Source organism: Dreissena polymorpha, chromosome 12 (genome assembly GCF_020536995.1).
Source record: "Dreissena polymorpha isolate Duluth1 chromosome 12, UMN_Dpol_1.0, whole genome shotgun sequence".
Lineage (NCBI taxonomy): Eukaryota > Metazoa > Mollusca > Bivalvia > Myida > Dreissenidae > Dreissena > Dreissena polymorpha.
Window position 1 is genome coordinate 46,514,694 of NC_068366.1, and position 24,030 is coordinate 46,538,723.

At 36.7% G+C, this 24,030-nt stretch overlaps 1 pseudogene; it reads right to left on the bottom strand.

Moving 5' to 3' along the window:
- Positions 1–464: 464 nt before the first annotated feature.
- The window catches only part of LOC127853914 (uncharacterized), a 31,486-nt pseudogene continuing 7,920 nt past the window's right edge, over positions 465–24,030 (bottom strand).

Below are 24,030 nucleotides of genomic sequence, written 5' to 3' on the forward strand. Positions count from 1 at the left end.
GATTACTGTAATTATGAATCAAACTTCAATTAAAAAATATCTGCATAAACATATTTTTTTAGGAAGGAGTCTCGATAATAAAGAGGCAATTTAACAGAAAATTGACATACATTTGAACATAATAAATTAAAAAAATATAGTCGACAACGTCCGATTTAGCGTTAAAATTCCCGGGTACGTCTTAGTATATTTACCGTACCCGGGGTACATGTAAGTATACTTAAGTGTACCCGCGGTACATGTAAGTAGTACCCGAGCCGACAATGACCAATCGAGCTTAAGTGACTGAAGTTATTTATATTTATTGGATGGCAAGTGAGTGAGGTGAAAGGGTGCAGACGAGGCATACCAATCCCTTAGGGTACCAACCAAGATAAGCCTGACACACCTGAACAGTGTATGGTTTGCACCCTACAGATGGGTGTGATAAACATCGTGCCTCATAAATAGCATTAAACAAAGTACAGAAATTATAAGCATGATTCAATAAATCCAAGAACACACCTTCAGCAAACAGAAATGTAAAATATCAACAATTAGAAAACAAACATTAACAAAATATGACAAGTTTCATGAACAGATCATTAACAAAAACAATTGAATGCAAAGATCTATAAATAAGTGTTTCTTGATTGACATTTGTTTTATGCAAGAACAACATTCATTACGACAACTGTTACAGGAATCTTTTCACGGTTTGGTAAATTGACAAAATTGAAAAAAGTTGTTTCAGCTTCGCAAATTTTTGTTTTAGTTATGATATTTGTGAGAAAACAGTATTACTGAACATTTACCATAGTCCAATATAGGCATTATATGTATCTTTTGACGATTTGAAAACCTAAAAATTATAAAGTGACTGCTGCGTTGCAACGCGAAACGATTGAATAATTTGGAGAGTTCTGTTGATGTCGTTTAAATTTACGAAACTACGAAGATTGCTTATATAAGGTATAAAATACTTACACTGTGCATACCCGGCGGAATAGCAGAGGGCTAATGCGTTTTTACTTCAGACTAACTCCAGGACTCCGGGGGTCACTGGTTCGAGCCCTGGTACCGGCTACTTATTTTTCCTTTTTTAAATTTTATTCTTGATTTTTTACTGGAGCTTTTAAGATCCAATGTTTACATTTATCAATATAAAGCACTTAATGACAAACTTCAAAATATGCCAAAATCTGTGAAAAGGCCCCTTTAAAGCAGAAAAATGCATACGGTATTTGGGTGCATATTTAGATGAAACACTGAATTTTAAAGAACACATCAAAATTAAGTGCCGTACAGCCATGTACAACTACCTTAAAATCAAAAACATAAGGAAATACTTAAAAAAAAGCAACAGAAATACTTGTTTTGTCTTGGTAATATCCCATCTGGATTATTGTAATCTCATCTTGTATGGAACAGCTCAATGCGAAATAAACAAAATGCAACGTATCCGAAACATGTGTGCCAAATTGGTACTCGGCCGACAGAAATATGACAGTTCAAAAGATGCTTTGTATGAACTACAATGGCAACCAGTAAAGGCCAGGATAACATTCAAATAACTGACCTTCATGTATAATTGTTCTGTTGGTCACGCGCAAAAATACCTTACAGAACTTTTAACTGAAAAAGTACCAGCATGTAACCTACGATCTACTGTCTGGTATGACGGATGTTATGATGTTAAATGCACAAAGAGAAAAACTTTCATGGACAGGAGTTTCTGAGTTGTTGGTCCGAAACTGTGGAATGACCTACCATCAAGCATCCGGACTTCTGTCTCAATAGACATTTTCAAAAGGAATTTGAAAACATTTCTCTTCAGAGACTTTTACAACCTATTTTTATTTAAAAACCTGTGATTTTAAAAATAATCGAGACACAGTTATACGGGCTTATTTGTCCAACAACCAGGACACAGAGGACCAGGAAATTAAAGAATTGTGCGGGCTTCTTTGCTCGACAAGGATATCTATTGTACAAGTGACCAGTAACCAAAAATCATTAGGGCTTCTTTGCTCAATGATAAAATGACATCATCCAACTGTCTTCTAGTCACACTTAGCCCCACTAGTTGCACTGTAATTTTAACCTTCAAGTTGTGTATTGTAGTCACACTTGGTCAGTCTATTTGTGACTTGTAGTCACAATAGTTCAAATAAGGTGTAGTCACAATAGTTCAAATAAGGTTAAAACCCTAAAGACGTGTCCGTAAGGGTGACAGGTGACCGGTAGCTGCGGAATCCAACAGCCAGAGTGCAGAAATATCCTTTCATGTATCCCTTCAGTTAATTAACAAGAGGGCCAAGATGGCCCTAGTTCGCTCACCTGAGAGGAGTCTGTTCATTCAATCTTTACCTAATGTCAAACATGACCTAGATATTGACCACAAACATCCTGGTCAAGTTTCATCATTATTGAACCAAAACTCTGGCGTAGGGAGTGTTTTTGTTTTTGTAAGATTTGAAATGGTGACCTATATTTTGAGTTGACCCCCCTTACCAAACATCAAACTTTGCTTACAAGGATTTTGTATAATATAATGAAAATTCCGACAATCTAAGGGCAATAATTATGGCATTACTTATGTGATTTTGCTCATTATCTAACTTGACCAAGATCTTTCAGCAACTTTGATAAAGAATGCTTGAGAAATGTGAATGCTAGAGTGTTTACAAACCAAATGTGGACGGATGGACGGACAGCGGACAAAGACCAATCCTAAAACCTCACCTGAGCAATCAGGTGAGCTAAAAAGTGTGTTTCACCGATCTGAGCCATTTTCCAACTTGTCCAAGAAATCAATAAAACCAATGTATTGACTAAGTTTCACGATAATTAGGCAAAAAATGTGACTTCTATAGTGTTCGATCACAAGGTTTCTCTCAATATAGTCACATAAGGAAAACTGCCCCACCCCCCTGGCAGCCATGTTTTTTGACCCATCGGGACCATTTGCAAACTCATCTGAGATATATATAAAACAAATCTATTCACCAAGTTTCATGATGATTGAGCAAAAAATGTGACTTCTAGAGTGTTCACAAGCTTTTTTTTTACTATATAAATATAAGAAAACTGCCCCCCCCCCCCCCGGCAGCCATGTTATTCAACTGACCGAAACCATTTTCCAACTCAACTCTCGTATCAAGGAAACAAATGATCTGACCAAATTTCATGAAAATTGGGCAAAAAATGTGACTTCTAGTGTTCACATGTTTTCACTATATACAATGTACATATAAAGAAAAATGCCCCGCTCACTGGCGGCCATGTTTTTTCACCGATCTGGACCATTTTCAAACTCGTCAGACATATAAATAAAACCAATGTTTTGATTAACTTTCATGATGATTGGGCAAAAATTGTGACTTCTAGAGTGTTTACAAGGTATTCTATAGTCATATAAGGAAAACTGCCCCGCCCACTGGCGGCCATGTTTTTCAATGGACCGGAACCACTTTTGAACTCAACCAACATATCATTAAGACAGACATATAGACAAAGTTACATGAAGATTGGGCATAAAATGTGACTTCTACAGTGTTTACAAGCTTTTTCTTTTTTTTGACCTAGTGACCTAGTTTTTGACCCAGCATGATCCAGTTTCAAACTCGATCGAGATATCATTGGGACAAATCTTCTGACCAAGTTTCATGAAGATCGGACAATAAATGTGGCCTCTAGAGTGTTTACGAACAAATGTGGACGGACGGACGACGGACAAAGACCAGTCACAAAAGCTCACCTGAGCAATCAGGTGAGCTAAAAACAAGAGCTGTCACCATAGGATGACATATGCCCCCTATAAACGCTTTGATAGAAGTTATAGCATTTTTCTAAACCTAAATGCAGATTTCGAAACCTAAACGCGGACCCTAAGTTCAAGGTCAAGGTCACAGGGGTCAAAATTTTTGTGCGTATGGAAAGGCCTTGTCCATATAAACATGCATACCAAATATGAAGGTTATATCTCAAGGGACATAGAAGTTATGAGCATTTTTCGAAACCTAAACGCAGATTTCGAAACCTAAACGCGGACCATAACTTCAAGGTAAAGGTCACAGGGGTAAAAAATTGTGTGCGTATGGAAAGGCCATGTCCATATATACATGCATACCAAATATGAAGGTTATATCTCAAGGGACATAGAAGTTATGAGCATTTTTCGAAACCTAAACGCAGATTTTGAAAACTAAACGCGGACCCTATTTCAAGTTCAAGGTCACAGGGGTAAAAAAATGTGTGCGCATGGAACTGCCTTGTCCATATACACATGCATACCAAATATGAAGGTTATATCTCAAGGGACATAGAAGTTATGAGCATTTTTCGAAACCTAAACACAGATTTCGAAACCTTAACGCGGACCCTAAGTTCAAGGTCAAGGTCACAGGGGTTAAAATTTCTGTGCGTATGGAAAGGCCTTGTCCATATACACATGCATACCAAATATGAAGGTTATATCTCAAGGGACATAGAAGTTGAGCATTTTTTTAAACTTAAACTCAGATTTTGAAACCTAAACGCGGACCCCAAGTTCAAGGTAAAGGTCACAGGGCTAAAAAAATTTGTGCCTAAGGAAAGGCCTTGTCCATATACACATGCATACCAAATATGAAGGTTATATCTCAAGGGACATAGAAGTTATGAGCATTTTTGGAAACCTAAATGCAAAGTGTGACGGAAAGACAGACAGACCGACAGACGGACGGACAGTCCGATCACTATATGCCCTCTTTTCTTCGAAAGGGGGCATAAAAACATCCAACCTCGAATAACAATCAACACATAAATGAAACACAACTACACTGTATTATTATGAAAACATTAATAATCAAAGGGGAGTAACTACTGTAAACTTAAATGCAATATTTAGAAGAGTTGTCTCGCATGTTACATGACCTTAATTCATGATTGTTAGCAAGCCTTTTTATAATATAAATATAAGGAAAACTGCCCCGTCCCCCTGGCAACCATGTTTTTCAACAGACCGGAACCATTTTCAAACTTAACTCGCGTATCTAGGAAACAAAAGTTCTGACAAAATTTCATGAAAATTGGGCCAAAAATGTGACTTCTAGAGTGTTGACATGTTTTCACTATATACATATAGAGTAAAATGCCCCGCCCACTGGCGGCCATGTTTTTCCACTGATCTGGACCATTTTCGAACTTGTCCGAGAAATCAATAAAACCAATGTTTTGACCAACTTTCATGATGATTGGGCAAAAATTGTGACTTCCAGAGTGTTTACAAGGTTTCTCTATAGCCAAATAAGGAAAACTGCCCCGCCCACTGGCGGCCATGTTTTTCAACGGACCGGAACCACTTTTAAACTCAACCAACATATCATTAAGACAAACATTTTGACAAAGTTACATGAAGATTGGGCATGAAATGTGACTTCTACAGTGTTTACAAGTTTTTTCTTTTTTTTGACCTAGTGACCTAGTTTTTGACCCGGCACGACCCGCTTTCGAACTCGACCGAGATTTCATTGGGACGAAGCTTCTGACCAAGTTTCATGAAGATCGGAAATAAATGTGGCCTCTAGAGTGTTTACGAACAAATGTTAACGGACGGACGGACGGACGTTTGACGGACAAAGACCGGTCATAAAATCTCACTGAGCAATTAGGTGAGCTAAAAACAGTGTCTTTATGTTCCCAAACATTTGCTCATAATATCATTACAATTATTGTCTTAACCCTAGTTATATCAATTTATTACATAATATTTTACTTTTACTGTGTTTTAATATTGTAGCCGGCATTATTGTATTGCTTAAGTTTCTTACAGCATTTTTATTTATATCACACAATTTTAGATTATTAATCCTTTAATTAATGCTTCATAATAGTATCAATCACTCTTATTTTTTATTAACTTTATGTACATATATATGTTTTGTACAACGCCATTGAATATAATTATATAAATAGGCGTTTCATCAAATTAGAAAGTTTCAACCACTTCTAAAAATGAATATATGGACCACACAATTGAAAGTACAATAAAAATACAAGAAATAAAATGGCCTAAAAATGATTGAAGTGGTTTCAAATACATGTTCAATACGAAATGATAATAGAACTTCAACATTACAAAAAGGATGTTAAAACAATGTCTAAAAGAAAAGAAGGCTAACACATGTAGGAACAGCATCATGCTGCATGGTATATATATGATACTGTCTAAGAAGTACAGATTATTTCATTATTAAGATCTGTTCAAGTATATTTTAAATGCCCTTTGAAAACATTTTCCACACCTAAAATACATAAGCACAACAGAGAAATACTTATGAAAAGATCGAGCTTTGTCGCAAACAGGTGAAACCTGCACCACTTCGTGAAAAAAGTAGCAGTCAAACACATGGCTTATTTCAAGGGCAAATAACACAAAAATCTCTGCAAAAATTGTGAATTGCAAGTCTAAACCTTAAGTAAGATAGCATATTTCCAGTTGGAAATAAACTGCTTCAAAAATCTGAAAATAAAACACTCCTGCCATAAAGTTCAAGGACAATCTTCAAGTCATGGTGGTGACATAGTTCACGTTGTTTTTTAAGAGCTTGAGTAATACAAAAATAGTTCATTCCATAACATGATTCAATTTTTTTCACAAAATTATTTCTTTGGCAAATACCTGGGCAGGCGTGGTAAGTTTGACCTATTATGGCTCAATATTAACATTTTCCTGTGAGGGGTCACATAAGCAGGTCATGCATTCATGCAGTCGTGAAGATGCAAGGGTACCTATAAAAATAGACTCTGAAATACACATGCATCATTACATTTTTGTTAATGGCTATGTTCAAGAGAAAATAACTCAGAAATGCGAAGACAGTGCACATGTGTTGAACATCTGCACTTCATAGAGATGACATATTTCAAGTTTCAATTCCATGCTTAAGCAATGTTGAAGTAGTGTGCTGCACAAACTTAAAACATGTTATTCAGCCTGAACAAACAACTGACAAACCAAGCAACACAACAAACCATCCTCGAAAACCAAGCAACCAACACAACCAGCCAACCAACCAACACAATTCACCAACAAAACAACCAACCAAGGGACAGCTTGATACCTATATACATCATTTTAAAATATTGTTTGCGGAGGTATTATTACAGATGCCAGCTTACAGAAAGACTTTGTTCATTCCAAAGTGAAGAACAGGTGTTATGAGAATATCTAATTGTAATTTAGATGTCACGGCATTTTTTACAGGCCAGCTAAGACAAGAGTGCCTTTCAAAAGTGACCAGCTTAGTTATCACATGATTGTAGTCCAATAAAGTTCAAAATGTACACCTATCTTCATTATCCATGAGACACAATTCAGGGAACAAAGCTTTCAACACTGGATAAACTAAACAATAGCTGTCAATAATCAGATCTGTAAAATCAGACCTCACAATTATAAATGGTAAGACAATGTACCTCAATTTAAAACAATGATCACAATTGAATTTTCTTAGGCAACAGTATAATGAGAAATGTGGCTTACATTTGCAGATTTACCGTAACAAAGTGCATTTACTGCGATGAGATTAATATGAGTTATATGATTCAATTACATTTTTCTACAGAACAAGTAAACAAGATTAAGCATAACAGTATCCTAAATATACCGCTGTAACCTTGCAGTGTGAAGATGCAACCTAGATTACGGTACTAATCTGTTCTAAATCTTCATACACTCTTGTTAAACTATGAGGACAAGAAATCTTCATACACTCTTGTTAAACTATGAGGACAAGAAATCTTCATACACTCTTGTTAAACTATGAATACAAGAAATCTTCATACACTCTTGTAAAACTATGAGGACAAGAAATCTTCATACACTCTTGTTAAACTATGAAGAAAAGAAATCTTCATACACTCTTGTTAATCTATGAAGACAAGAAATCTTCATACACTCTTGTTAAACTATGAGGACATGAACTCTTCATACACTCTTGTTAAACTAAGAAGACAAGAAATACAAGAAACAAAGAATGTCACATAACCAGGTCTTTAATGGTTTACTTATTACAAATGTATCTACTTTAATTAAATAATTGCAACTTTCAATGCTTGGTCTGTATGTTAACTACCTACCCTCAAATGTTAGTGCAATACCTTAACCAAACTGAAATTATTGAGCTAAAACCACTCATATACTTTAAGTAGCAGAGATGTTGACCTTAACCCAACAAGCCCCAAATGCAATTAGAATTTAGGTCTGTTACCTACATACAAAATAAAGTTTCTGCGCGGAAGCAGTAATTCTGCAGTAATTCTATTTTTATTAATGGTGACCTTGACCTTTCTAGCCCCAAAACAACCTCAAGCTAGGTCAAAATGCAAACATGTCCAAAACTTCATAAAGATTGGTAAATGCAAACTTAATTGTTTTTGACAAAAAACACTGGTTGCTGTTGCTTTTTTTTAGCAAAAGTGACCTTTACCAGAGAGACCTCACATGTAATCCCAAGCTACTTTACCAGAGAGACCTCACATGTAATCCCAAGCTACTTTACCAGAGAGACCTCACATGTAATCCCAAGCTACTTTACCAGAGAGACCTCACATGTAATCCCAAGCTACTTTACCAGAGAGACCTCACATGTAATCCCAAGTGACCTTTACCAGAGAGACCTCACATGTAATCCCAAGCTACTTTACCAGAGAGACCTCACATGTAATCCCAAGCTACTTTACCAGAGAGACCTCACATGTAATCCCAAGCTACTTTACCAGAGAGACCTCACATGTAATCCCAAGCTACTTTACCAGAGAGACCTCACATGTAATCCCAAGCTACTTTACCAGAGAGACCTCACATGTAATCCCAAGCTACTTTACCAGAGAGACCTCACATGTAATCCCAAGCTACTTTACCAGAGAGACCTCACATGTAATCCCAAGTGACCTTTACCAGAGAGACCTCACATGTAATCCCAAGCTACTTTACCAGAGAGACCTCACATATAATCCCAAGTGACCTTTACCAGAGAGACCTCACATGTAATCCCAAGCTACTTTACCAGAGAGACCTCACATGTAATCCCAAGTGACCATTACCAGAGAGACCTCACATGTAATCCCAAGCTACTTTACCAGAGAGACCTCACATGTAATCCCAAGTGACCTTTACCAGAGAGACCTCACATGTAATCCCCAGCTAATTCTGGAGGTTAACTACCTACACACATAATTTCAGAGCACTTTCTCCATCTTAATTAAGTTATTGAGCAGAAGCCATTTTTCTATTTTCATTAACAGTGACCTTGACACCAAATACAATCCCAAGCTTGGTCACCATGCTAGCTTGATATATAAAAAAGTGAACAAGATTGGTCAGTTAAAAATTAAGTTATTGACCAAAACCCCTCTGTTTGATGCAAACCCAAAACCACCATAACCAATCTTATAACCAGAATTTTCAACTTTCTTGAATACCTGGTTAAAATGCAAATATTTAATGCAGATCTTTATGTCTTATGTCACCCATACAATAAATAAACTGACAACAATAGGATAATGACAATAACAGCTGTAGCATGGGATACAGAACAATATGTTAACTGTTAACATCATAAAGAAAGTAAGCAGCAATGTCAACAAGTTATACATCAAATATACAACATAGTAATATAATAAATATAATAATTCAATGATCAATCAATGACAATTCTGGCTCATTTACAGTTCAGTTATTGTTGTGCATTTTGAATTGATTGCATCATGTCTCAAAGTTGGATTATAACCAACATAATGCCTGATTAGTTCAGAGTGGTCAAAAGGCCCTTGGCAATTTGCATTTGCAGACTTAGAGCTTTGAAAAACTTCACATTTTACAAATTTAACATGAATTTTACAATTATACAATTCTAATTCTAGTTTGCAACAGCTAATGTATCAGACAACTTCATGACATAGCCAGTGATGATACACACTGTCCTAGACTCATTAAACCATTATACAAAGTAGATGATATAAATACTAATAGTTAAAAACAATGAAAACGAATTGAACGTAAAAATAAACACAAATATATGTGTGTGATAAAAACAAATGCCCTGGTTTGTGCTAAATCAGCGCATTTGGCTTTGGGAGAAATAAGAGCAGTTTTAAACAATTACTATATGAATCCAACTAACAAATGGGAATGGTAACAAGCAATAACTATAGGAATCCAACTGATAAATGGGAACAGTAACAAGCAATTACTGTAGGAATCAAACTGACATATGGGAACAGTAACAAGCAATAACTATTTGAATCCAAATGAGAAATGATAACAGTAGTAAGCAACTAGAGCTTTGTCACAGACGTGACGAATACCCCCACATGCCGCATTGACACATAATATTTTGCATGTCGTCTTCACAAAAAACAGCGGACACCATTCTCAATTTTTAAAACCCATTAAGTAACCCCTTGACCTAGTTTTTGACCCAGAAAGGCCCATGTTCTAACTTGGCCTTAAGATCATCTCCATAAAACTTCTGACCAAGTTTGGTGAAGATCGGATGTAAACTACTAAAATTCGAGAGCTGACACCATGCTCAATGTTTAAAAACGCACTAAGTGACCCCGTGACATAGTTTTAGGCCCGGAATGGCCCATGTTCAAACTTGTCCTAGAGATTGTTTAGATAAAACTTCTGACCAAGTTTGGTGAGGATTGGATGAAAACTACTTGAATTAGAGAGCGGACAACAAGGTGAGGTTTAAAATGCACTAAGATACCCTGTGACCTAGTTTTTGACCCGGCATGACCCATATTCAAACTTGAACTAGACATCATTTAGATACAACTTCTGACCAAGTTTGGTGAAGATTGGATGAAAACTACTTTAATAAGAGAGCGGACACTTAATACGGACCCACCGACAAGCTCACTCCTATATACCCCCCTAAACTTCGTTTGTGGGGGTATAATAACTATAAGAATCCAAATGAGAAATGATAAAGGTAGTTAACAATAACTATAGGAATCTAACTTAGCAATGGGACCTGTAAAAAGCAATAACTATAGGTAATATAAAGCCCACAAAAATATTCAGTCATTTAAGAGTTAAAATCAAGGTAGGTATTTTGGGGTTTATTTCAGCATAAAAATAGACTTGACAAATAATACCTCTCCACACACATGTTGTAACATGAAGCAAGTGAATACAAGTATAGTTACATTTGAGATGGGGCCAGTTTTGACAAGGGCCTGGTTTAAAACAAACTTTGTAAAGGACCACCAATATGTTACATACACTTGTTTACGAATATTTTTATATATAATTCTATATACATAATCTGAGCCCCAAGGTGTGGCCACTTCTTACCATATGGGCATAACTGAAACAAATTGTGTAGTAAACAATAAGATTTTATGGACCAAATATTTAACCTGTGAACCTTGCCATTTTGGAGGAATATATTTTGTATTAGATATTCAAGTAAATATAACCTTGTGACATTTAGGGCATGGCCAGTGTTTGCCCCAGAGGCATAATGTAACAGAACTTTGTAGAGGACTAATATACAATGTAACACACCCAATATAAAACCTCTCAGCCCTGTGGTTTCATAGAAAATATTTTACTAATAGTTCATTTTAATAATCATGGAGTCATAGATTGCCTAGTTCAAAAAAGGTGAAGCACTTTTGTAATTGGTTACATAGGGTGATAGAAATGGCAGATGCAGAGCTTTAAATTATATGGATCAATGCCTGCAAGTTTGAGTGATGTACATAGAAAAGTTTAAGAGAATCCTGTGGACAAATAAAAGTCGACCAACAGACAAACAGACCAACAAGCATACAGATGTTTAGGTAATTCCAGTATACCCTCTTTACTTTTTAAAGAGGTGTATAATAATTGATTGACTGATGATTTACTGATTATTGACACTTTAATTTATGTGATTTCTAAAATACAAGACAATTTGTCATGCAACTAAAACAATCACAATGAACACCAAAAACTGATTCCAGCAATAAAGGACTCAATAAATCCTGGTGAAAACCCTGTGTGTTTAAAATGTTTTAAACTACGGTGATGAATCAGAATCATCACTAGAGATGACAAACTTTGGCCCCTCCTCCTTGTCCTCAATGTGATGGTTCCCATTGGCTGACACTGCCAGCCTCCTGTCACTGATTGGTTGTTGCTCTGGTGCAAGTGGCTGGGTACCGTTTCGTGTATTTCTTGACTGGGTATCGGTTCCAGAAGACTGGCTCCCTGTTGACAAATAAGACTGGTTACCGGCTCCAGTATTTCTTGAATGGTTACCGGCTCCAGTAGACTGGCTCTCTATGGACACATGAGACTGGGTGCTGGCTCCATTATTTTTTGACTGGGTACCAGCTCCAGTAGACTGGCTCCCTGTGGACTTATGAGACTGGGTACCGGCACAAGCTCCACTGGAGGACCGAACAACCCTTGGAGGGGGTGGCAGCTTGGGAGCAATGATATCTGTCTCAACACCTTTGTTATCAAATGCATGTCTATCTATGTGTTGTTCATTTCTTCTGGACTTTGAATCAGTATGTTTATTAGCGGATCGACTGTGTGAGGAGGTGGCAGACTGGTTTTCTTCTCGAATGATGCCGAGGTTGGGTCCGCCAGGTCTGACAGTCTTGCTTGGTATGCCATTGGGGATGCTGTTGATGCTTCCCACAGGGTTGTTGATGGGGGCATAGAGTGTGGCTGGGGAGTAGCTGGTGACTGGGGAGCGTGAGGTGGGTGTGTCATAGGACAGGGACCGGTACCCATCACTGGGGTGGTACAGCTGCCGGTAGTGCTCATCTGGGGTAGCAGCAAACGCCGAGGTCTGAACATAAAGGGATATAACATACAGGTAACATGTATTATCTTTAACCAATGGTAAAACACTTCAATATACAAATACATTGTTCATCCCATTTTAAATGATATGCAAATAGTTTATGTTGTATTGCCTTTTATGTAACATCCTTAAGAAGTGTGAGACTGAAATCATGTTATATAATAAACAAAGTTTGTCTGTGTGTTTGACTAAAATATGCATTTAACATTCATAATGTATGCATTTACGTCAAAACTGTCAATTTTTGTGGGGGGGGGGGGGGTAGGGGGGGGGGGGGGGGGGGTGAGAGGGGGGTATAATATGGGGTGTGGTAATTTATTAGATGATTTAAAAAAAAAAAATTGGGGGTGGGGTGGGGGGTAGGGGGCTGGGGGGAGTGAGAGGGGGGTATAATGTGGGTGTGGTAATTTATTAGATGATGTTAAAAAAAAAAAAATTTTTTTGGGTGGGGGTGGGGGGGTAGGGGGGTGAGAGGGGGGTGTAATGTGGGGTGTGGTAATTTATTAGATGATGTTTAAATGGGGGGGTTTGAGGTTGGGGGGGGGGGGGGATTCTGGTAGGGGCGTGGGGTATTGTTTGGGTGGAATCCATTGTGGTATTCAGGTAAGTGTTGTTTTGTCAAAGTAATAATAAAATGTGATCATAAATAAAGAAGTTATGGCAATTTAAGCAAAATGTTCAATTATCTTAGTGTAAAAGGGGCCATAATTATGTCAAAATGCTTGATACAGTGGTCTGCTCTTGTTTATAAGTTGGGGTCATGTTGGTAAACAAGTATGCAACATATAAAAGCAATATGTCAAAGGATATAGGAAATATTTGGGGTAGTACGCAAACTTTAACATAAATTTATCAATAATATGCATATTCTAAGTATAAAAGGGGCAATAATAATGACAAAATGCTTGATAGAGTTGTCTGCTCTTGTTTATAGGTTGGGGTGATGTTGGTAAACAAGTATGCAAAATATAAAAGCAATATGTCAAGGGACAATGAAAATAAATGGGGTAGTACAAAAAACTTTAACATTTGCTGCATATTCTAAGTGGAAAAGGGGCCATAATTATGACAAAATGCTTGATAGAGTTGTCTGCTCTTGTTTATTGGTTGGGGTCATGTTGGTTAACAAGTATGCAAAATATGAAAGCAATATGTGAAGGGCCAAAGAAAATATTTGGGGTAGTACGAAAACTTTAACATTTGCACGCAGACGCTTACGCTAACGCAGACGCTAACGCAGACGCTAACGCTAATGCCGACGCCGGGGATGAGTAGGATAGCTCGACTATATATATTTCATATATAATAGTCGAGCTAAAAAGACAACCACAACTATTACTACTAGTAGGAAATGTGTATTACCCCGTCCTCTGTGAGAGCTGGCTGGATGTCATCATTTTCTACGACAGGCTGAGGGGTAGGTTGGAACACAAACAACATCACCCATATGGGGGCAAGCAGCTTCGCCACCTGTCAAACATTGAACTAGAGCATGGACACGGTTAACTTCAAATGTACTAGGTTGATGTATACAGTTTACTTAAAAATCATGTATTTATACCCAATAGCAAACTAGTGTTCAACGTGTAGGTCTTTGCTTTTATTATATTTTGTCCTGCAGTATGTACTATAGGCCTTTAATTAACATGAAATGAAGCAATGTTTTACATTGTACATAAGGTAACCAATTGCAATTAGCTTTAGTGTTCCCGTTAATTGCATGAAGTATAGAACTTACCATGAACAAGAAGAAAATGACCGTGAACAGAGTCTGAGCATGGTTCTGAAAACAATTACATATCACAGTTAGCTTTACAGGGCCATAACATACCATGGTAAGCTGTTCAGGGCCATAACATACCATGGTTAGCTGTTCAGGGCCATAACATACCATGGTTAGCTGTTCAGGACCACAACATACCATGGTTAGCTGTACAGGGCCATTACATACCACAGTTAACTTTACAGGGCCATAACATACCATGGTTAGCTGTACAGGGCCATTACATACCACAGTTACCTGTACAGGGCCATAACATACCACAGTTAGCTTTACAGGGCCATAACATACCATGGTTAGCTGTACAGGGCCATAACATACCATGGTTAGCTGTACAGGGCCATAACATACCATGGTTAGCTGTTCAGGGCCATAACATACCATGGTTAGCTTTACAGGGCCATAACATACCATGGTTAGCTGTACAGGGCCATTACATACCATGGTTAGCTTTACAGGGCCATAACATACCACAGTTAGCTTTACAGGGCCATAACATACCATGGTAAGCTGTTCAGGGCCATAACATACCATGGTTAGCTGTACAGGGCCAAAACATACCACAGTTAGCTTAACAGGGCCATAACATACCACAGTAAGCTTTACAGGGCCATAACATACCATGGTTAGCTGTACGGGGCCATAACATACCATGGTTAGCTTTACAGGGCCATAACATACCACAGTTAGCTTTACAGGGCCATAACATACCACAGATAGCTGTACAGGGCCATAACATACCATGGTTAGCTGTACAGGGCCATTACATATCAAAGTTAGCTTTACAGGGCCATAACATGCCACAGTTAGCTTTACAGGGCCATAACATACTATGGTTAGCTGTACAGGGCCATTACATACCACAGTTAGCTTTACAGGGCCATAACATACCACAGTTAGCTTTACAGGGCCATAACAAACCATGGTTAGCTTTACAGGGCTATAACATACCACAGTTAGCTTTACAGGGCCATAACATACCACAGTTAGCTTTACAGGGCGGTAACATACCATGGTTAGCTGTACAGGGCCATTACATACCATGGTTAGCTTTACAGGGTCATAACATACAATGGTTAGCTTTACAGGGCCATAACATACCACAGTTAGCTTTACAGGGCCATAATATACCACAGTTAACTTTACAGGGCCATAACATACCATGGTTAGCTTTACAGGACCATAACATACCACAGTTAGCTTTACAGGGCCATAACATACCACAGTTAGCTTTACAGGGCCATAACATACCATGGTTAGCTGTACAGGGCCATAATATACCATGGTTAGCTTTACAGGGCCATAACATACCATGGTTAGCTTTACAGGGCCATAACATACCATGGTTAGCTTTACAGGGCCATAACATACCATGGTTAGCTAAACAAGGCCGTAACATACCATGGTTAGCTTAACATGGCTGTAACATACCATGGTTCGGTTTACGGGGCCATTACATACAATGGTTAGGTTTTTTAAGGGCCATAATTTTATACCAGTTCTAATGAAGTGTCCACAAGCTATATACACACAAACAGATATGTGTAACACTTTTCAACCTGGTCTAAAGGTCTAAATGTTAAGTTAGTGTTTGAACAGTACAATACACCACTAACAATCGTTCATCTGATATAGTTTTGTTATACTGGTACATCAAAGTAAAATCTAACATTAGAAGTTATCTTAATGCATTTTCTTTAAAATGTACAACCGATCAATTGACAATCCTGAAGCAGATGTATCTTAAAGCAACATCACACTCACGAATACTGCACTGCATCCTTCTTCTTTGCTCCGTACTGTAAACATTGAAACACACAAGTTATAGCACAATGCAATCACCAAAATAATACACTTGTACAACAAGGATTCCTCAATCATTTGAAGCAAATACATCTATTTTATAAATGTAGATTAACAATTGAAAATGTTTATGGAATATTAACACACTATATGTAAAACATGACTTAATTTGAGACAGTTTTGAAGGAATATGTATGATATGACATGACTGTGAACAAACATGAATTTAATAGTTTTCATTAGTCAAATATTGAAATTTACATTTGGCACAAACATGTGGTCTGAAGGATTCTGAAGGGGTAAACCCCCTATGAACTTACTTATTCTTAATACAAGGTCATACAGCATCCCAATGAAGGCTGATACCTCAAACACAATCACTATACTGAAATTAGAGAACAAACAATCCTTGAAAAACTACAATAATATTCACAATCTGGAAAACAGAAGTTTTGTTATCGTTATCATATACCCTTACATATTTTATTAAATTTGCTCTTTGATGTTCCTATAAAGCATTTTAATTTCATGACCGAGAGGAATACAGTTCTTTTGTATGTGTATTTTGAACTTTATGAGGTCCTTTTAAGTCTAAGGCTGCATTCAGCATGGACTGGGAGTGTGTAACAGAACTCCTACCTCATGAACTTAATAATAGACTCACGAAAGACAAATTTTGAATTATAGCTGCAATTTTCTGGTAACGAGTATGTGTTTTTACCTGCATTACATTAAATATTTTGTGTGGTCTTGTGCAGTGGGTAACCTTGAGTTACAGACAGCAAGAAACACTAGCCATCCCGTATGGTGACCACCAACCAAACTCACATGCTCCCGGGAAATACCATTATTTAATGTCACAATGTCAATATCAATATTCAACTTTTCAAATTATTCTGGCTTTGATTCCTGATTTCATCCTCAATTCTCACTTATTTATGTTTGATATCACTCCTATGCTGCTATGTAAGGTATGTTACTATGCACATACCACCAGAGGTCCCTTTTCTGTGCCCTCCTCACAGAGTCCAGCGTGCTGATCTCATTGAGGCGCCGTGTGATGTAGAAGCCAGCCACACAGAACAGCTGCACAATCAGGAACTCAGCAGACGACATCATCAGCCAGTATGGCTCTGATAGGGGAGGCACATAGGCTCATGAATATAGTAGAACATGCTTGCTTGCAGTTGTTGACATTTTCAATAGTATTTCAGTCATATAACTGGGGTGAGTTCACCTCCTACTTTTCTAGGTAACCAGTATTACCAGTTAGTTCACATTCTTATGCTTGTAACTGACAATAGATGTATTATAGAGATTAGGTTATGTTAGAACCCCTCTAATCTGCTGGTTTAAACAAAGCCAAGAATCTTAAAATCAACAGTTTTCATATAAATTAAACTACATTGGTGGATAAATGAGAAAGTCTTACTTGTACAGTGATATAAATGGGTTTTTAAATGTAAAAGGAATTAAAGGCAAGTCCTCCTCCTTCCTGTTAAAATTAAAACCTAAGTATTTCAAAATAGCCATGAACATCATTATAAGACAAGACCTGTGTTTAATAAACACAATGCCCTCTGCTGTGCTTTGAAGCCACACTGCAGCTATTTTAGAGAAACATTTCCAAGGCCCATAACTTCGCCAGAAATCAATAATGGACCAGTCTGAGAATGAAACTCACATTTCAGACCAAAAATAACACCACATACGTAAATTTTTTGGACAACATCGATTATAAAGAAAATTTATAAGTCCAAGGCCCATAACTTCGCACAAAATCAATGGATGGGAACGAAACTCATACTTCATCTTGAGTGATGAAAGTAGACTTACATACCAAAAATTAGCTCAATATCTAAAAACATTGCATGTATCATCTTCAGAAAGAAAAAACTACAACCAGTGTTTAAAAGCTGATCTAAAACATCCTGTAGCAGCTATCTTCTTCAACATAAAAGAACAATTTACAAAATCATTTGAAATATCTTTAAAACAAATATTCTGAGCTAGTGTTATAAAGATTGGGAAAAAAAAGCAACTTCTAGAGTCTTGAACAGGTTTCAGTACATTCATATGAGGAAAATATGCTGCCCCCTGGCAGCCATGTTTTTTTATAGACTGGAACCATTTTCGAACTGGACAAATATATTATTTGAAGGAATCTTCTAAGGACGTTTCTTGATGATTGGACTAAAATGTGACTTCTAGAGTGTTAGCAAGGTTTCACTATAGCCTTCTATGAAGGAAAAACTGCCCTGTCCATAAATGGCCATGTTTTTCAATGAAGCATAGAGATATCATTAGAACAAATAATCTGACCATATTTCATGGAGATTGGACTAAAATGTGGCTTATTAAGTGATAAAAAGCTTACTTTAAGTTTGATCGAGCAACCTAGATTTAGACCTCATTCGAACCAGTGGTAAACTTGGCTTAGATTTCATTTGGATAAATGTTGTGACAAGGATTCATTAATATTTTACAATAAATGATTCAATAGCGTCAACAAGGTTTCACTTTAGCCATACATGAAAATCTGCCCTGTCCCCAAGTGGAGATGTTTTTCCACAGACCCAAATTATTGGCCATTGGACTTTGTGCTCAGATGAGCACAAAAACATAATGGACCATAAATCTAAATTCCCTTAAGTCAACAGATAGCACAGGCAAAAGATGTATAGACATGTTGCAGATACTGGAACTTACGAAAGCACTCCGAGAATGTGTCTGTGACCTCCACAATACCCAAGACTGGCCACGGTGGTGAAGTATAATGAAGCAATCACCAGGAAAGGCAACAGAAACCTGCAACACACACATGCTGAGCTCATAGAGCATCATGTAGCATTATCTATAGTAAAAGTAACATCAATAATCTCTCGAATATTGAATGGTCATTTCAACGTAAGTCTGTTACCGAAATAAACCTGAAATTTTGATGTGTTGCATTACTGCAGCACTTCAACAAAAACAATGTTTCTGACATCACAAATTGAAATGGACTCATACTGCAATACAAGTCACGGATTACACAATGGTTGACCAGGCCAACCTTTTAGTCCACGCCTCCCTCCTGAGTGCCCGTGTGGCCAGCAGCCAGTAGAAGTGACACATCACCAAGAACTGGGACAGCTTCAGCCACTGCAGCCCAAAGTCTATCTGTACATATGTGTTCATCACAAAATGAACCACCCTGGAAACAGGAAGGCACAGTATTGGTGTATACAGTAGATAAATATATTGTTAGAATACCAGTTTACATGTATATAATTACCTTTTTTCAATATCATAATTATGATTAACGAGCCATGTCACAGGATATTAAATATAAATACTGCCCAAATCACTAAGCCAGGGATGAAAGGTGTGACTGCTTACAAGTCAGTATATGTCATGTACTTTTTCAAGAAAACTCTTACACAAAAACAACTCAACATTTCTTACACTCATAAAATACTTAAAAAGCGAAATGTTCTATTTATGAAATCCTCAACATCATCTAGTGTTTTCAAACTGTACTTGTAAGACTGAAAGATTGCCGTACCCTATAACACATTCGACAGTGGCACAGTAGAAGATGAAGAACTGGTGCCAGTTCTGGTGGTGTGCGCGGTGCAACTTGAGAAGCTTGAGGACACACAGGATCCCTGTGATCAATGCCAGCACGCCAAGCAGGGAACCCCTGACAAAGGTGGCGAAAATAACATACAATGCCACTAGAAACATTTCAATATGATGGGAAGTTAAAGAATTAACATTTATTGTTCAGACTTTACATTTATTATAGCTAAATTTGGGTAACCATTTCACTTAATTCAGCATAAATAAGAAACATTCTTAAATTTGGACTTTTAATTTCTTTTCACTAGCCTTGGCTGCTGATACTTTATATGTAATCATAGTAGCCACGATATTTTTTTATTGGCCCAACTCCAAAGGAATACAAAATTTATAAATTAACAAAATGGCCCCCTTAAGCGCTCACCTAAGTAAATAAATTGTCAAAACTTGACCTGGTAACCTGGAATAATATTACACTTGAACATGACCCCGACAGTGTCATTTGTCAACATAAATATTTTGACCATGTGTAATCGAGATTAAGTCATAAATGCTGATTCTAGAGTTGAAATGTTTGTTTTTGAAAATTTGACCTGGTTCTGGATATAGCCAAGATTCTGACCAAGGTTAATCAAAATTGAGTAATAAATGTAGCTTCTAGAGTGGTCACAAGGTTTTTGTAAGGTTTCAATTGGTGTCCTAGTTTTTAGACATGTCACCTAGGCTTGAACTGAGGTCAGATGTTGTGAAGATAAACATTCTGACTTTTTTCCATCAAGACTGAGCAATAAATATAGAACTATGTTTTTCAAAGGTTTGACACACAAACCTATTACTTGGAAGCATGTGAGGAGTGACCAGGATTCTAACTTGCCATAGATATCGGCAAGATAACCATTTAGCATTTTGACCAAGATTCATCAAGATTATGTCATAAATGTGGATTCTTAAAAGGTGACAAGGTTTTTCTAAGATTTGACCAAGTGATCTAGCTCTTTGTTCACATGACCCAGATTTGTATTTGGCCTAGATATTGTAAAGATAAACATTTTAACCAAGTTTCATCATGATTGAGTCATAAATATTGCTTCTTGTGTGGTGACCCAGCTTTTTTTACACACATGACTCAGATTAAAAGCTATACGGGTTTTATTTAAGATAAACATTCAGAACAAGGTTCATTCAGATTGAGTAATAAATGTGGCTTCCAGAGCAGTAACACGTTTTTTTTTAAAAGTGGCCTCTAGTGGGTGAATGATCTATATATTGATGTATAACATTTTCTTAGCTAAAATTTTAAATAACACGCAATTTGGCTACTTATTCAGAATAAGACAGAATATAGATAATACCTGAGGCAAGCTATTGTGTTAAAATTGTTGAAGCAGCCATTGACAAGCACATCTGTTGCTGGTGTAATATTTATACTGGACATTGTGACATTTGCCTGCCATATGATATATCCACTTTGAGTTTTGTAGCTGGCCATCACAACTTCTGAAATAATAAAAGCAGAAAATACAAACTAACACTCAAAAGGACAGATTATCCAACTTTGAATGAACATTTAGTCATACCAATATATACAATCCAGAAAATCAGTTGAGATTGTAATATTTCCCAACTATAATCCTCCAAAACTTTGAACTTTTGATGATAGAGTAATTACAGCAATAAAGTGATGGTGCAATAACATTTTGGGAAAAAAGTACCAAAACAGCATTTAAAACAAATAATTAGCTGTGAATTCTGTTTTTATGACAATAAAAAGTTATAGTACATAAAACCATTTATATTTGTTTGAAAATATACCCGTAAATATATTAATAATACTATGTATATATTTGTTAATTATGTATATAAGTCTGTGTTTTTTTTATATTGATACATAGTATTCAATACATAGAAAAATAAATAAATGCACATTAGTGAACTTTTATTTACATTCTTTCAATAAATTCACGCTACTTACAGTAAGGGCTGAGTTACGGGCTTTTCTCACCATTTTGGAATATGATTTTTCTCTGTGACATTGGGAATTTTAGCATTAATTTACTTCAAATACAAAAGTAATATTACTTGATTTATAGCTTTAAAATAATTTTTAATAAAACTTACATAAAACAGTGAACTCAATGTTGAGATTTTAGTTAAATGGATATTACAACTTGAAGCTCTTTCTTTTCTAAATTTAAGAGTAATATATCAACTAGACCTGGGGAAAAGATACTTTTTCTATTCAGAATATGACAAGATGACCTTGACCTTTCACCACTCAAAATGTGCAGCTCCATGAGATACACATGCATGCCAAATATCAAGTTGCTATCTTCAATATTCCAAAAGTTATGCCAATGTTAAAGTTTTCGGACGGATGGGCGAACAAACAGTTTAAATGCTATATGCCACCCTACTGGGGGCATAAAAATTTAACAAGCAAATTCGTTGAATTGATATCCCCCGCAAATATGCTTCTGGACACAAAAGTGTTATATTTGACACTCAAAAAAGCATTTTTTCAAGATACAAAGGGCCATAACTCCGTTATTAACAGATGGTGTACAATGCCATTTGGTGTGTATCATCCTCTTATCCATATAATATTATATACTCATACCAAGTTTCAATGAAATCTGCCAAAGCACTTCCAAGATATGGCTCTGGACGGACGGAAAGACGGACAGAGGGACAACGCTAAAACAAAATCCCTCCGCCTATGGCGGGGGATAATAAGGTGAAAGTTGTTTTGAAAAAAATGGGCCAGTATGTTTGTATTTGTATCATATTATATGATTGAGTGTGAATGTTGTGTTTCTATAACAAAATAGTAGCATTCAATAAATCATTATTTATATTCTTTTAAACAAAAAATAGTGAGGAGTTCAGTTGTTATTAAATAAGTGGCAAGTGAGGAAGTCATTATGAAATATGGGACACATTGTTACATGGGTGAAAGTACAACAAGGGACAAAATTGGCACAAAACCAGGTTTTCAATGTGAAAAAAGTCTGATAAAGGGAGACAACTCAAACTGAACTGATTGTTTACAATTAACCCCTTTTGTTTCAAAATAAATCTATTTTTAGTCGTGGCGACCTTGACCTTGGAGATATTGACGTAATTCTTTCGTGCGACACACCGTCCCATGATGGTGAACAAATGTGCCAAATGATTTAAAAATCTTACAATGAATGACATAGTTATGGCCTCGACAAGCTCATTTATGGCCATTTTTGACCTTTGAACTCAAATAGTGACCTTGACCTTGGAGATATCGACGTAATTCTTTCGCACGACACACCGTCTAATGATGGTGAACAAATGTGCCAAATGATTCTAAAATCTCACAATGAACGACAAAGTTATGGCCCGGACAAGCTTGTTCCGCCCGCCAGCCCGCCGACATTTGCCAATCTAATAACCAGTTTTTTCCTTCATAAAACCTGGTTAAAAAATGACAAATACCCCCCCCCCCCCCAACCAAATCTCATTGGATTTACATGATTTACGAAAATGACCTCTGAGGAGCCAAGAAAAAACAAAATTGAGATACAGCAGCAAGACTACTCATAATTATTTAAAGACATGTATGGCAGTGATAGGATACTTTCTCCTGAACAGTTCCAAGTCTCATTTTGGTGATTTTCTCCTATCCATTATTCTCATAGTATGGGCCCTCCTCATTGTATTGTGACTTCAGAAGTTTTAGTTTATTTTCTGTTTATTGATGAAAATTACAACGATCATTTTAATGATTTCCGGTTTAAATAATAAAGTAGGTCATGTTTATCCCAGGGTGAAGCTATGATTTTTAAATTATGTAACACATTATTGTATTAGTTCATTAGTAGGTTTATCAAATGTTTTATAAGCCGATTACCAGTTATAATTTTGTATTTGTGAAAAAAAAATGTAAACATAATTTCATTTTCCACTATCTATCTATCTATCAACATGTATACTGTCTAACTCTCCTTGCGGGTATTATTGACAGGTGCGCAGTCAGTGCAAGATAAGTGTTAAAAGTGAAAAAGTGAGAAAGATAAA